We start from the raw sequence: 17004 nt of genomic DNA, 5'->3' as shown, positions 1-17004 counted from the left end.
ACTTAGCTCCACTGGAAGCCAGTTACATTAGGAACTTGGGGTTGTGTTGCTAAGTTCCCCCATATGATTCTAATGAAAGCCAAAGTGAAGAATCATTCATTAATATTGATTACCTTATTTAAATAGCGTAAAAGACCTTAATTACTGAATTTTATTATTGACATCCTCTGTAGTGGGACATTAACAAATGTTCAGCCTTTAGTCAAAATATTGTCAAGTTGCTCAACATTAGTGCCATGTGTCTCCACCCCCCTAGATTTTTTCAAAGAAAATCTAAACATTCTATACAAAAACAGGCACCTTGGGGATTCAGAGAAATACTTCTTGTTTCTGACATCAAACATAAGAAGTCACTCAATTTATATCAAGTTCAAATATCTCTTTTTGGTTAGAGTCTTTAAACTTAAAATCAAGACACATCATTTCTAAAGAGGAGGGTAGATAAGACTTTTATTGAAATTTTTCCAAAGCTTCTTTGTTTTTCCCTTATGTGATACTAGAAGATGAAATAAGAAGTTAAAAAATAATGTGAAAATTGCATGAACTTAAAGATGATTCATGTTGGAAAGGAAAATGTAAGCAATGATTTGAGATCCCTCTAAAAAATTTACCTTAAGAATATCTAAGAAAGAATTATGTTAAAGAAATAATTAATGTTAAAACCATTTCAGAAACAGAAAAGATTTAAAGAGATTGATTACATAAGTAGTGATGAAAACGCTATTCTACGGGTAAGAATATGTTGATTTATTCCCAGTCCTGCCACCTACTAGTTAGACAGACTTGGAGAATCTTGTACATGCTTCCTAATCTGAAAACTTCTATCAGGCATTCCTTATTTCAGTAGCAGTGATCTATTGTCACAGAAATACTATTTGGTAAACAATCACCAAACCTTAGTGACGTACAACAATAATTTATTAAGCTAAGGAGTTTGAAGTTCAGAGATTTCAGGTAGGTGCTTCTGGTCTCAACTGGGCTTGCTCACATGTCTGAGAATCAGCTGGCTCTAAGTCTGGGGACTGAATCATCTGTGGATCATCTGGCTATAGGCTGAGATGGCTTAGCTCTGTACCACACTCTTCTCAGTTCTCTCTGGCAGGTTAGCTGAAGCATCTTCTCATGGTGAAGGTAGATGAGAACAAGCAAGAGTACATACCAGTGTTTTATAAGCCTCAAAATCACATGGAAGTTCACCATAAAGTTGTATGACAGAGTTCGTGGATACAGGGAAGGGGGAAGAATTGGGAATTTTTTGCAATCTACCACAATCCACTCTCTGGCATGATTACTTTCATTCCTTCCACATGTAAAATATATTCGCCCGTCCCCAGACCTTCAGAAGTTTCCTTCCATCATGGCGACAGACTTGAAATTCAGGGTCTTATAAGGTTTCTTCTGATCGGGAGGCTTGTGAGTGAAAAAGGGTCAGTATGAGAGAGACACGACAATCAGTCACTGGTCAAAAGTCATTTTGGATTCTGCTGGGCAAATATTGCCAGGCTCCCCCATAAACAAAGTTGCTAGGCTGTTGGTTGAGGAGGTCAGTGGAAAATGTGAGTAGATATTGATTAGATACACAGGAAATTTGTAGAAAATAGAGATTGTGGTGTTCAAAATAGTGTTTAGAGAGAACAGTCAGAATGCTCTTAGTATAATAGCTTTGTTATTAATTATACAGTGTAAATCTTAAACTATAATTTAATACCTAATTTTTAGTAATACATTTAAAATTTTTTTTCAATAAGCCCTTTGAGTAGCAACTCATTAAAAAAAGGAAACCACATGATTCATTGAAAAAAAGTACCAGCTTTTCATATTCCAAATTTGATGATGAATGTTTAATTTTAACACACACAACTGTGAAATATATTACCAACAATCCAGAAGTCTCCTTTGTGCTCCCCCAAACCTCCACCCTAAACACCAAAGGTAGCTATTAACCTGGCTTCTATGTCATAATTTAGTTTTACCTGGCTTTGTTCTTTATATAAAAAGAACAATACATTATATCTTTCTTAATGATCTTTCCCTCAATATTCCATTAATAAGATTAATCCATGCTGTTTTATGTTATTATAGCTTGTTCATTATCATTGTTGAAAGATATAGGTTTTTGCTGTCAGAATATATCCCAATATATTATCCTTTCTAACATAAATGGACATTTGGTTTTCTCCCAGTTTAGAATGATTACAAAAATGGTCTTCTAAATAATCTTATACTTGTATTTTGGTACACATGTGAATTCATCCTTTTGAATTAATATTTAGAAGTGAACTTTCTGGGTGACACATGTCAAGCTATAGTTGATTATCTCAAGCAGCCTTGCAAAATAGCTATTTCCAACCTCACTAGCAATGTATGAGTTCCTCTTGCTCCTTACTCTCAGCAATACTTGACATTGTCTGCCTAAATTTTAGCCATTGTAGTGGTACGTAGAAGTATAAAAATGTGGACTTCATTTGCATTTTCCTGCTTATCCATGAAGTTGAAAACTTTTCCATGTTTTTATTAACCATGTGTATATCCTTATTGTGAAGGATGTGTTCGAGTTTTTTGCCTAGTTTTGTGCTGAATTGCCAGTCTTTCCTCACTGATGTGTAGGAGTTTGTTATTTATCCCTGGCAGAAGCTTTGTTAGATACATAAACTACAAATAGCTTATCTTATTTTCTGACTGCTTTCTTTAGTCTCTTCTTTTTAATAACTTTTTAATTAAACATTTTTATTTTGAGAGAAGTGTACATATTCCCATGAAGTTGTAAGAAATAATAGAGACATCCCTTGTACCCTGTATTCAGTCTCCCCCAATAGTAATACCTTGAAGAACTATAGAATAATAACACAATCAGGATATTGGAATAGATACAATCAAGATACAGAACATTTCCATCACCACAAGGTTCTCTAATGTTCTTATACAAACACACACTCATTCCACTCCCTCTACCCACCTCGTTAACTACTGGCAACAACTAATCTTTTCTCCATTTTTATAATTCTGTCATTTCAAAAATGTTATATAAATTGGATCATACATTATGTAACCTTTTGAGTTTGGCTTTTTTCACACAGGACAATTCTCTGAATATTCATGTAGGTTGTTGTGTAGCAATAGTTTATTTAATTTTATTTCCGAGTGGCATTCCATGGTATGTTTGTACCACAGTTTTATTTTTTAAACCATTAACTCATTGAAAAACACCTCCAGTTTGGAGATATTAAAAAATAAAGCTGCTATATGTATCCCTATACAGGTTTTGTTTGTTTGTTTGATAGTCCTAGTCAGGCATGATGTGGTTTGACAATGTTTTCTCCTATTCTAAAGCTACTTCCTCATCCTATTAACAGGGTCTTCTGCAGGGCAAAATTTTACAATTTGATGAGGAGCAACTTATCAATATTTTCATTTATGAGTGATGCTTTTGGTGCCAAATCCAATAACTTTTTGCCTTGTCCTAAATTTTAAAGATATTTCTCCATTTTTCCTAAAAGTTTTAGAGTTTTATGTTATATATTTAAGTCCAAGAACTTTTTGTGTAGGGTGTGAAAACTAAGTTAGGATGACTCTTTTTCCAATGGATGTCCAATTGCTTCAGTACCATTTGTTGAAAAAAATGATCTTTCCTTCATTGAATTGCTTTGTTAGCTTTGTCAAAAATCAGTTGAATATTTGTGTGGGCCTGTTTCTGGGTTCTCTGTTGTGTTCTCTTGATCTGTGTACCTATTCCTCTACCAATACCACAAAGTCAAGTTTTCAGCAGGGCTGGCTTCTTCCAGAGGCTCCAGGAGAGTATCTGTCTCTTGCCTCATTTTTTTTTTAACATCTTTATTGGAGTATAATTGCTTTACAATGGTGTGTTTCTGCTTTATAACAAAGTAAATCAGCTATACATATACATATATCCCCATATCTCCTCCCTCTTTCATCTCCTTCCCACCCTCCCTATCCCACCCCTCTAGGTGGTCATAAAGCACTGAGCTGATCTCCCTGTGCTATGTGGCTGCTTCCCACTAGCTATCTATTTTACGTTTGGTAGTGTATATATGTCCATGCCACTCTCTCACTTCATCCCAGCTTACCCTTCCCCCTCCCCGTGTTCTCAAGTCCATTCTCTACATCTGCCAACAAACACATGAAAGGATGTTCAACATCACTAATCATTAGAGAAATGCAAATCAAAACTACAATGACGTATCACCACACAACAGTCAGAATGGCCATCATCAAAAAATCTGCAAACCATAAATGTTGGAGAGGGTGTAGAGAAAAGGGAACCCTCTTGCATTGTTGGTGTCTCTTGCCTTTTCAAGCTTCTGGTGGCTGCTAGCATTCCTTGGTTTGTGACTGCCTTACTCCAGTCTCTGCCCTCATTGTCACATTGGTTTCTCTACTCTGTCATCAAAATTTTCTCTGTAACCATCTTGTAAAGATACTTGTGTTTACATTTAGGGACCACCTGAATAATCCGGGAGAATATCCCCATCTCAAGAGAGTTAACTTAATCACATTGCAAAGTCCTACTTGCCATATCTGGTAACATTCACAGCTCCCAGGGATTAAAATCTGGATATCTTTGAAGGTCATTATTTGATCTACCACATGGAGTATGATTTGCATATTATATCATTAACTCATTTTAAGTGTGAAATTCCATGATTTTTAATAAATTTGTAGCTGTACAACAATAAGCACAAGTTAGTGAGATCAGTTCCTTTACTCCAAGAAAAAACTTTATGCCAGTTTACAGTTACTCTTTCTTCCTGCTCCCAGTACCAATCACTAATCTACTTTCTTTCACTATAGATTTGGCCATTTCTTTTTTTTTAAATTTATTTAAGTACAGTTTATTTATGATGTTGTGTTGTTAATTTCTGCTGCACAAAAAGTGATTCAGATATATATATATATATATATATATACATATAAATATATAAAATTATATCTATGTTCTTTTTCATATTCTTTTCCATTATGGTTTATCATGGGATATTGAATATAGTTCCCTGTGCTATCCATCAGGACCTTGTTGTTTATCCATTCTATATATAATGGTTTGCATCTGCTAATCCCAAACTCCCAGTCCATTTCTCCTCCACCCACCTCTCCCTTGGCAACAAGAAACCTGTTCTCTATGTCTGTGAGTCTGTTTCTGTTTCATAGATAAGTTCACTTGTGTCATATTTTAGATTCCACATATAAGTAATGTATGGTTTTTGTCTGTCTCTTTCTGACTTGCTTCACTTAGTATGATAATCTCTAGTTGCATCCATGTTGTTGCAAATAGCATTATTTCATCATTTTCTATGGATGAATAGTATTCCATCATGTATATGTACATCTTTATTATCCACTCATCTGTTAATAGACATTTTTTTTCCATGTCTTGGCTATTGTGAATAGTGCTGCTGTGAACATAAGGGTGCATGTATCTTTTTGAATTATGGTTTTCGTATGAATATATGCCCGGGGGTGGAATTGCAGGATCATATGGTAGTTCTATTTTTAGTTTTTTGAGGAACCGCCATAGTGTTTTCCATTGTGGCTGTATCAATTTACATTCCCACCGACAGTGTAGGAGGGTTCCCTTTTCTCCACACCCTCTCCAGCATATGTTATTTGTAGACTTTTTTAATGATGGCCACTCTGACCGGTGCTAGGTGATACCTCAGTGTAGTTTTGATTTTCATTTCTCTAATAATTAGTGATGTTGAGCAACACTGTGTCTGTTGGCCATCTGTATGTCTTCTTTGGAGAAATATCTATTTAGGTCCTCTGCCCATTTTTCAATTGGGTTGTTTAGATTTTTCTTATTGAGTTGTATGAGTTGTTGGTATATTTTGGAAATTGATAAATTTGGCTATTTTTTATATGAGCATTTCATATAAATGGAATCATATCATATATGTTATTTTATGTCTGGCTCCTTTCACTTAGCATAATATTGGAAGTTCATTTATATTGTATTATGTTTCAGTAGCCTATCCTTTCTACTGATGAATTACAGTATATTCCATTTTGTGGATATATCACATTTTGTCCATCCCATTCACCATTGATAGACATTTGTATAGTTTTCACTTGTTCCCCATTATTTAAAATGCTCTTGTGAACACTTATGTACAAGTCTCTGTATGGACATGTATTCTTATTTCTCTTCAATCAAAATCTAGGAGTTGTGTTGCTGAGTCATATGGTAACATATGTTTAACATTTTTAAAAAATTCCAAGTTCTTTTCTAAAGTGGCTGCAACATTTAAAATTCCAATAAGCAATGTATGTGGGTTCTGGTTTCTCCACATCTTTGATAAGACATGTTATTGCTTGTCTTTTTTATCATAGCCATTTTACAAGGTGTGGTTTTAATATACATCTCCTTAATGACTAATAGTTTTAAGCACCTTTTTATGTGCTTATTAACCATTTTAGATTCTATTTTGTGAAATAGTTATTCAAATAATTTGCCCAGCATCTGGGTCTATAGGGCTGGTCCAGGACTGGGACAGACTGGGAATCTGTTTTTGAGGGAGGCAGCCTGGAGGCTGGGGCCACAGGGTTGACCTGGCCCTAGGGCAAGCCGGGAGTTGTGGTCAGCCTAGATGTAAGGTCTGTGAGGGTCATCTTGGTGCTGGGGTGGGCCAGGAGGCAGGGGCTTCAGTAGTTTACCTAGTACTGGGCCTGGCCAGGAGACCAGGTTTGTAGGTACCTACAAGGAGCTTGAGTTCATGTGGGCTGATTGGAAGGCAGGGGCCATAAAAATCACCCAGGGCCACAGGAATTGGCCAGTGCTGGGGTGTGCTAGGAATCTGGGTTCACAGGATCCTGCAGGGAGCCACCTAGGGCCATGGGAGTTAGTATGGTACTGGGGCAGGCAAGCTCTGAGGTCAATGGTGAGGTTGGCACTCGCATCACCATCCCTCTCGTACAAGGAGAATGTCTCTCTGCTCTGGGTGGCCCATGCTTGGGGAAAGGTTGTTAAGGGTAATTTGAATCTATCTTTCCTATTCTCCTCAATGTGTCTTCACTTATTTTTGTGTTTCACCTAGATTCTGTAATCCCTCACCTGGAATCCTTGACTCTCGTATAGGTGTTTTCCTGTACAAATAGCTGTTCAAATTGATGTTTCTGGGAGGGAACCAGAGCTAGAAATTCCACCATCATTTTGCTGACATCATTTCCCTGGTAAAAATTTTCTAAATGAAAAAGACTGCATTTCACATTTAATGAGCTATTAAAAATATGTGTAAATAGTTAGGCAATATCATGAAACCACCAAGCTGAAGACATCGGCATTAAATCCAGATGCCAATCACATTCAAGTTCCATGCAAACTCATTTAGAAATTTCAAATAGTGACTAAAGAAAAAATTTTTTCCTCATGCCACTACTTTCCCTAGATCTTACTGTACGATACTAAATATCATCTTTGAAAAGAGATAAGCCATGTATTTCTAAAATGTTACATAGTCTCTCCTTGAAAACACATTTTGCTTCCCTAAATGGAGAATATTATAGATTAGACCTCATGACACTTAAGAACTCATAATTTATCATATTTAAAGGAATTTTTCTTGTTATTTCTAACATTTATCACATGTTTATAAATTAATTTGTATGGTTAAATAAAACAATGGGATATGTGGTCCTATAATCAAGCTAACTTTCATTCTTATTCTGTAGATAACTTTGTGAAGACTCACATAGGGCTACAGACTTTACACATATAATCAGCTGATTACACCCAGACAATAGGCCTGTGAGGTATATACTATTGCCAGTTTACAGCTGAGGACACTGCTCAAAATTATATAAGTAAAGAGCTACCTTAATTACAATATTATTCTGTATTTCCTTTGAAAAAATGGAAAGACAAGTCCAAATCCCACATCCTGTTAAATGTGAAATAGGTAAAATTATTTAGTCATTGATAAACACTTTGAGACTATACATTACTGACTTACCAAAAATAAATGCACCTAATGCAATTTCTTAACATAAAAATATAACCTAAGGACAATATTGCAGGGAGCCAATAATTTGTGACCAGTTAGATATTTTGAGTTAAAGTTGTATATTATCTAATATATAATAGTCTAATTTTCAAATTAAATAATAATAATTATGCTTATTATAATTTGAATGTACACTTTCATGATTCCTCAACAAATTAGTTACTAATAAGATGTTATAAACTGAATGATATCTCCCCAAAATTCAAATGTTAAAGCCTTAACCTCCAATGTGACTGTAATTGGAGATAGAGCCTTTCAGGAAGTAATTAAGGTTAAATAAGGTCCTAAGGGTGAAGCCCTAATCCAATAAAACAAGTGTCATAAGAAAGGGAAGAGGGACTTTCCTGGTGGCGCAGTGGTTAAGAATCTGCCTGCCAATGAAGGGGACATAGGTTTGAGCCCTGCTCCAGAGAGCTCCCACATGATGCAGAACAACTAAGCCTGTGAGCCACAACTCCTGAGCCTGCATGCCACACTACTACTGAAGCCTACTTGCCTAGAGCCTGTGCTCTGAAACAAGAGAAGCCACCACAATGAGAAACCTGTGCACCACAAAGAAGAGTAACACCTACTAACCACAACTAGAGAAAGCCCACGTGCAGCAACAAAGACCCAACACAGCCAAAAATAAATAAATAAATAAATTAATTAATTAATTAATTTAAAAAAAGAAAAGAAAAGGAAGAGACACCAGGGATCTCTTTCTCTCTCTGCACATACAGAGGAAAGGCCATGTGAGGACACAGTAGGAAGGTGACTATATGCAAGCCAGGAAGAGAGGCCTCACCAGAAACCAACCCTGACAGCAACTTGATCTTGGACTTTAGCTTCTAAAACTGGGAGAAATAGCTTTCTGTTTCTTAATCCATCCAGACTGTGGTATCTAATTATAGCAGACTGAGCTGACTAATACAGAAGACATAGAGTCTATTTATTGCTTTAACATATGTGCTGTGTTTGTGTTACCTACTTACTTCAGAAGAGTAAGGCAAAGTTACATTGTAGTAACATACGATCTCCAAATCTCAGTGGTATATAACCACAATGGTTTATTTCTTGATCACATTTCACAATCACCATGTCTAGGATGAAGCTTTGCTCCACACTGTCTTTATTCCAGAACCCAAGCTGACAGAGTAAACCCTAACAAGCCCATCTTGTGGCAAAGGGATAAAAAGAGATGGTGAACCATGAGCTGGCTCCTAAAGCTTCTACTCAGAAATTACACACTTTACTTCTACATATGTGTTATTGGCCAAAGTAAGCCATAAGACCACTCCTTATGTCAAAGGGCTAGAAATCAAATGTATATGTGTGACTTCAGATCACTCAGTCCTTAAACATGTCTGGCTGGAGGGAGTTTGTATGTGTAATTGGGAGAGTTATTTACATGATAGATATCACATTATTACTTCCGTATCTTTCTACTTATTCCCTACTTAACTCATATATTTATTACCTTAGCTCCATTTTGGAGGAAGACTGAGTAAAAAAACAATTCAAAATAGATAGTAGCAAGATAAATGATAAAAACATAAAAAATTAAATCTCTCCAGATGAGCTGTAGAGATTTTATTTAAACATCATTTTCTATTACTTTGTCCATTTCTGTAATAGGTAGACTAGTATAAAAGGCAAAAGATAGCTTCCATAAGCATTCATTGAATAAATTATACTGGTCAATCTTATTAAATTTCCAAAGCCTGCCATATATAGAACTAATAAAATTGATCTCCAGAAATTACAAAAATAAATAATAATAAGATTCAGGTAGAAAAAGATTGAAGAATAGTAAAAAACTGACAAAATAAACCTGCATGACACATTAATAATAACAGGTAGCATTTATTGACCTTTACTTTGTGCCTGGCATTGTTCTAAGAATTTTACACAGATTAACCTCTTTTAATCTGCATTATAATCCTATAAAGAATTAAGCAACATTATTATTGAATTACCAATATTCAAACTTTTTTTAAATAAACTTTTTTATTTTACAATAGTCTTAGATTTACAGAAAAATGGCAAAGATAGGACAGAGTTCTCATATATCTCACACTAAATTTGTCTTATTATTAACGTTTTACTTCAGTATGTGTATTAGGGTTCTACAGAGAAACAGACCAATAGGATACATATATATAATACATATATACAACATATATATATATTCTCTCTCTATATATATGCTATTTATTTAGGTATTATTCAGAATTGGCTCATGTGATTATGGATCCTGAGAAGTCCTATGATCTGCCCTCTGCAAACTGGAGACTCAGGAGACCTAGAGGTGCAAATTCCAATCCAAGTGCAAGAAAAGAACCAGGTCCCATTTCAAAAACAATCAGGCAGAGAGCAAATTCTTCTTTGTCCTGCCTTTTATTTTATTCAGGCCTCTTATGGATTGGATGAGACCCACTGGCATTGGGGTGGACCATCTGCTTTACTCAGTCTACTGATTTGTATGTAAATCTCATCCAGAAACAACCTCACAGACACACATAGACTAATGTTTAACCAAATATGTAGGCACCTTGTGTTCCTGTCAAGTTGACACATAATATTAACCATCAAAAATGTTACATGTGTCACACTTAATGAACCAGTATTGATACATTATTATTAACTAAAGTTTATACTTGACTCAGATTTTTTTAGTTTTTAACTAATGTTCTTTTCAATTCCAAAATCCTATCCAGGGTACCACATTACATTTAGTTATCATAGCTCCTTAGGTTCCTCTTGGCTTTGAGAGTTTCTCAGACTTGTTTTTGATGAACTTGACAATTTTGAGGAGTACTGGTCGGGTGTTTTGTTTTATACCCTACTCTTTGAATTTGTTTGATGTTTTTCTCATGATTAATCTGGGATTATAGGTTGCTGAGAGGAAGATCACAGAGGTAAAGTGTCATTTTCATTCATCATATCAAAGGTACATAATATCAAAATGACATAACTGTTGATCACCTGGCCAAGATAGTTTTTTTTAGGTTTCTTTTGGAAGAAAGTATGCACGTCAGCACTTAATAAGTGGGGGGTTATGTTGTACTTCCTTGAGGTCAGAGTAGCTACATAAATTATTTGAGATTCTTCTGCATGAAAGATTTGCCTATTCTCCACCATTTGTTTATTTATTTAATCATTTATTTATGTCATTTATGGACTAAGGTTATTTACTTTACAGTTTGTGCTAAAATCTGATCCTACTTTATTTGTTGCTCAAATTGTTCTAGCTCTAGGGATTTGGAGCTCTTTAACTTGGCTCCTTTGTTCTTTACCTGGAGGTAAAGCCTATAAAAGAATGGGCCTCCTCTATGACTGCTGATCCTAGGAGCTTTTCATTCTCACGCTAGTCCACACTCAGCCTCTCCTAATTCAACCAATGTATATTTAAGTGTTCCTCCCAGTTGATTGCTTCAATGACTTTTGCTCCAAGTAAGCAGCTCTGGTCTCTAGCTCTCCAGGTGAGCCTGTCTCACCAGATTTTAGTAATGGTTTGCCCTGAAACTTCAGTTCCTTGATGGGTCCAAGAAAAGTAATTGCTTTTCAGTTTGTTTAACTTTTTCTTGTTGTGATGATAGGAGTGTGACCTCTGAGCTTTTTACCTGTTAAACTTGAAACAGGAAGTAATCAACCACCTTTGACCTACTATTATTACCTCTTTTTTACAGGTGGTGAAATTGAGGGCCAAAGAGCTCACATAACTTGCTCAAGTTTATGCTCTGGGAATTGCAGAGTCAAAGGTATGATCTTAACCACTATGGTGTACTCTCTCCGTATCACATAAAACTGTTAAAGTTATGAATAAAATTATGTTGGAGCAATGAAAAGGAGGAACTATAAAGGAAAGGAACTATAAAGTTTTCCTTTCTGTAAAGGAAAGCCTAATGAAAGAAATGACATGAGCTGTTGCAGAGAATGGCGAGTTTGCTAGGCAAGGGAGAAGGGGGACTTCTAGGCAAAGGAACAACAAGTGTAAAGGCATGCAGACATTAAAAACAATGTCATCTGTTCGGATTCAGTTGTTGAAGTGGAGGATATATGTTCAGGACACTAATAAATCTGGAGACAGGCCCTGTCCTTGTGAAGCGCTGTCCTAAGGGCTGTTCATGGAATTTATAACTGACAAAGAATGGACAGAGTCTTTTAAAGTGAAGAAGGATTCATTAGAAAGATGGCCCATAGGAGGTGAGAGGTAGCAAGAACTTAGTTAAGAGACTTTAACTGAGGCAAGAATAAAACATGAGGGATGTGTGATTACATACTTAAGAGTTTATGTGTAATGTTTGATTACCTGTGGATAAAACAAAAATTGGAAAACACAATCTCTCAAGAGGCTGATTGAAATCTCTCCAAGTTCTCTCTGTTGCTAATTAAATCTCTCATCAGTATACAGTACCTAGGGTAGATGAACTTATGTACAAAACAGAAATAGACTCACCAGCTTTGAAAACAAACTTATGTTTACCAAAGGGGGGAGAGATAAATTAGGAATTTGGGATTAATATATACACAGTACTATGTATAAAATAGATAATCAACAAGGACCTACTTCATAGCACAGGGAACTCTATTCAATATTCTGTAATAACCTATATGGGAAAAGAATCTGAAAATGATTGGAGATATATATATATATATATAGATATATATATATATATATATATTTGCTGTATACCTGAAACTAACATGACACTGTAAATGAACTATACTACAAAAAATAAAAATTAAATTTAAATTAAAAAAATAAAGTTCTCATCAGTATACAGCACCTAGGGTAGATGGCTTTCATGAGACGTTTTCTCCATATTATAACTTCTGACATCACAGAGATTTGAACTCACAATAATGCTACTGTTTATTACTTATATCACATTACTATTTTTTTAATAAAAGCATGCCCTGTTACTAAAACCACACTTGTAATTAAAAAATAACAAGTACCATAATCTCAAAATATTCCTATAGAAAATGATTGAACATAGTTATAATTTCAGAAAAAGCAATTTAAACAAACAATAGGCAATGCACTTTTAAGGCACCTTCTTTCACCCAAGCACACTTGTTTTGAATATGACTTAGGATAATCACCATAATACATGTAAGGTGGAATTTATTCTTACTTTTTTCTCTAAATTCTATGAGTTTTGGCATTGTTTGCACACCCCTTGGCAATGTTCTTCCAGACTACATTTATGTAGAACAATTTATGGCAAATGGAACTTTATGTTCAGTTCTTTGTTTTCTGACTACTACATTGACACTCATTTTTTTTCCATGATGCTCATACTCATTCCTATTAACATTGTAGAGTTTATCTATGTATCCATGCTGACCTCAAATAAAAATTGAAACTCAAAGGAAAGACAATAACAATTGTCACCTCTGAGTCTTGTACCTTTTGTTCTGCCACCCTTTAACAGGAAGCCTAATACTTAAAAAAGCAAACAAACAAAACTAAAAGGAAACCAGTTGCTTAAATAATTAAACAGGAAATATTGGTGCTCCCACCTCCTTCTGGTGTTCAAAATCTAGGCTAGTGTAAGGGTGGTAGTTAACTCATTTACTCTCCGTAGTCACCAATTTGAATTAGGAAACGGCTCCGTACAATAATTTCAAACAGATTTTATTACATGATTTTCCAAAGTTATAACAAGAGGAGTTGGGAGAAAGAATTAGGCTGGGCTAAAAGTGGAGTGCCTGCTCATTATTCTCTAGGACTAGAATTGTCTGAGTGAGGGACCCTGACCCCAAATCTTCAGAGACATTGAAACTAAGCATGAAAAACGAAAACTAGGTTAGAAGGCAAAATCAGTAACCCACAAAAAGGAGCCAAAATGAATAACCAAACCAAAATAGAGTAAAGTGGTTGGGAAGAAATAGATATAAAGAACAGGAACACAGCAATGATAAGGCTTGGGGATAAAGAAAAAAAAAAGAGTTATCTATTAAGTGACAAACTTTAAAAAACTAAGCATCAAATTCAAATATGAAAAGTTAAAAAGAATTGCTCCATTATCTGTATGTCTATGTCTTTGTCTTGTCTCTGTCCCTGTCCCAGTGTTGGGATATGTGGGAAGATGCTCTTTTGCAGAAAAAAGGTACCATATGGCCCAGATAAAGCTCAGAGGAAAGCAGGATTTCAGGCTCCATTGGACTAGCAAGACTAGATACACAATCATCATTAAACAAACAAATAATAATAATAACAGTTCCACTGGCAATGTAAAATTTAATTAGTTAACATTTTTGTAAATAGCAAGTTAATTTTAGTGAAATAACAACAAAAAAATCATGAAGCCAAAAAAGTCCCAAATAACCAGGGACAATGTTAGTGATATATAAATAGTTTTAAATAATAGTGTTAGTCTCAAAGTGTTATTATATTACCTAGTGTGGAATAAGTTTGTTTGACTGTTGAATAGTAAAGTTTCTTCAATGACTACTATATAGAACCTACAACATAATATATAATATATTCATTGAATAAAAAATATTTAGTATGTCAAATATTAAATAGATTACTGAGGTTGATTACAGAAAATTCAATGAAATTCAAGGACAACATCCAAATTAAGAAAGGAAATGGATAAAGGAAAAGTTGTAAAAAATTTAAAGAGATGTGAACTTAATGGGTCAAGCAACCTTTATCTGCTCAGAAGATTTCATAAGAATAATCCTATTAAAGGAATAAATTTACTGAAAATCTCACCCTACTGTGGTTATAATGAAACTCATTTAAATGAATACTTGATAAATGCATAAATGAATAAATGCATGAAAAGGGAACATAAATACTAAATGGTGGAAATTAAATGAATAATTCTCTTGAATAAATCAGCTTCACTTGTGTTTGCCAGAATTCTGTATAGAGCAATACCATCTAAAATGGTAATTCTGAATGGATCATGGTAATGAATTTATCTACACAAGAAGTATATAAATTTATGGCTGTAATCAATATACTCTAAATATACTTCATTAAGTACTCTGTCCTTTAAGTGCTTTAACATATTATATCTAAATGATATTTTTTTCACTGAGTTAGATTATTCAATATTTCTTTCAATAATTCTTTAACACTGAGACTACTTATGTTCCTGGGAATAAGAGGGATCCTTCTCCATGTGTTTTCTTCTCAGAACATTAAACATATTAGCCTAATTACTCTCTTAATATCATTCTTATTCTTCTGGAACATTTCCAGTTGTCCTTTCTATGGCTATTTTTAGATTAGGTCAACACAAACCACATTGAATCCCAGTAATGTCATAGAATTTAGGATAAGGCAATGTTTTGTGTTTGTCTTCTGAGTAGCCAATAAATTTTTCTTTAATTCCTAAACTAATCTTTTAAAAGGGGAATTCTGCATAAAAAACACACATTTTCCTACCATGTAGAAAAATGACTAGAATTTTTGGAAAACAAAACTTATGAGTATTTTATAAGCAATTAAGGTTTCATACATTTAAGTTTCTGGAGAAAAATCATCTCTTGAAGGCCAAAGTTCTCAGATCCTGCTCAAATGAATAGATAAGCCTCATTCATTTGTGATTATATTGAATTAAGTCAGTATTTTTTATATCCATGAAAAATGTGAACAATTAAAAAGATAATCCTCTTCTTTTAAACTTTTAATCTTAACACAGTTAATTTGCTTACAGTACTGATTCATTTTAAATAGTGCAAAGGTAAACGTAAGCCTGATTCACTTTGAATTATTGCCAAATCCAAATTAGTGGGTTCTAAACTCAAAGTTTTTAATTCTAGTTTTAAAAAAAAATCTTACAAAGTTCTAATTATTAATCCAGCAAATTAGAAGGTATGTACTTTTTGAAAATGTACCAAATTAGCTTGGGGGAAACTTTGTCCCTGTGCCAGATCTACAATTGGCTCACTATACAATTTCAAACATATTTTACAGTTTTATCTAAATGTTCTAAGTGCAGAATTATCTATATATTTTTAAGTGTTTTCATTTGCTTTTTTAAATTGTATTTGTTTATTCTAATGTAATTAATACATACAAAGGAATATATGCCATTTATAAATTAAAATGCATAATAATAATAATTTCTCTAAGTACCCCAACTCAATAACTAGAGCATTTCAAATGCTCATGCATTCTCATATGTGTCCCCATCCAACCCTCTGTCCTGCCTCTTCCATATTTATCATTCTGTTGTTTTTAAAATAGTCTTGTCATAGATGTTTATATCCCTAAAAGTTATTATTTTTGCTGTTTAGTCCATAAAAACAACACACTATATGTAATTTTCTGAAACCTATTTCACTCAAATTATTTTTGAACACAACAGCATTTATCTATAGTATATTACTTTTTATTTTGAAATGTATTTCAGTTTCTAATCATACCATACTTTATGTATTCTTCTGAGAAAATATATTTTGGTGGTTTTCCTAATTCTTTCTTCTTTCATTTAGCAAATATTTATTGAACACCTACTAGCTGCTAAGTACTCTTTCAATAGAAAACACAGACACAAACACAATTTCCTGGTCCTCATGGAGTTTATATTCTAATGAGGGTGAACATTGTTATATGTGACATATATTGAACCACTTCTCATATGGTATCAAAATATTCTAATTTATAAGATAATATAAAATGTTCATATTTTATTAATATTAAAAATATTTTACATGTGGTTAAACCAATTTAATTTCAATCATTGGTTAATTTTTCTATCATTTTCTTACATGAATGAAAGTATATATTGATATTATTGACATTTGGTAGGGAAAGTCATCTCATCTTTCTCTTTTTCAAGTTTATTTTGGCTATTCTTAGCCCTTTGCTTTCCCATATATAGAAAAATATCTCAGAGAATTTTATTTAAATTACATTGAATCTATAGATAGATTTTGGGAGACTTCATAATCACTATGATAGATTTGTCAACTTCTCCCTGTACTTTTATCCATTTTTCTGTATATATTTTAAACTAATTTATTAGATACATCTAAG

Source organism: Mesoplodon densirostris, chromosome 5, assembly GCF_025265405.1.
Source record: "Mesoplodon densirostris isolate mMesDen1 chromosome 5, mMesDen1 primary haplotype, whole genome shotgun sequence".
NCBI classification, from domain to species: Eukaryota; Metazoa; Chordata; class Mammalia; order Artiodactyla; family Ziphiidae; genus Mesoplodon; species Mesoplodon densirostris.
Note: the sequence above shows the minus strand (reverse complement) of the source record.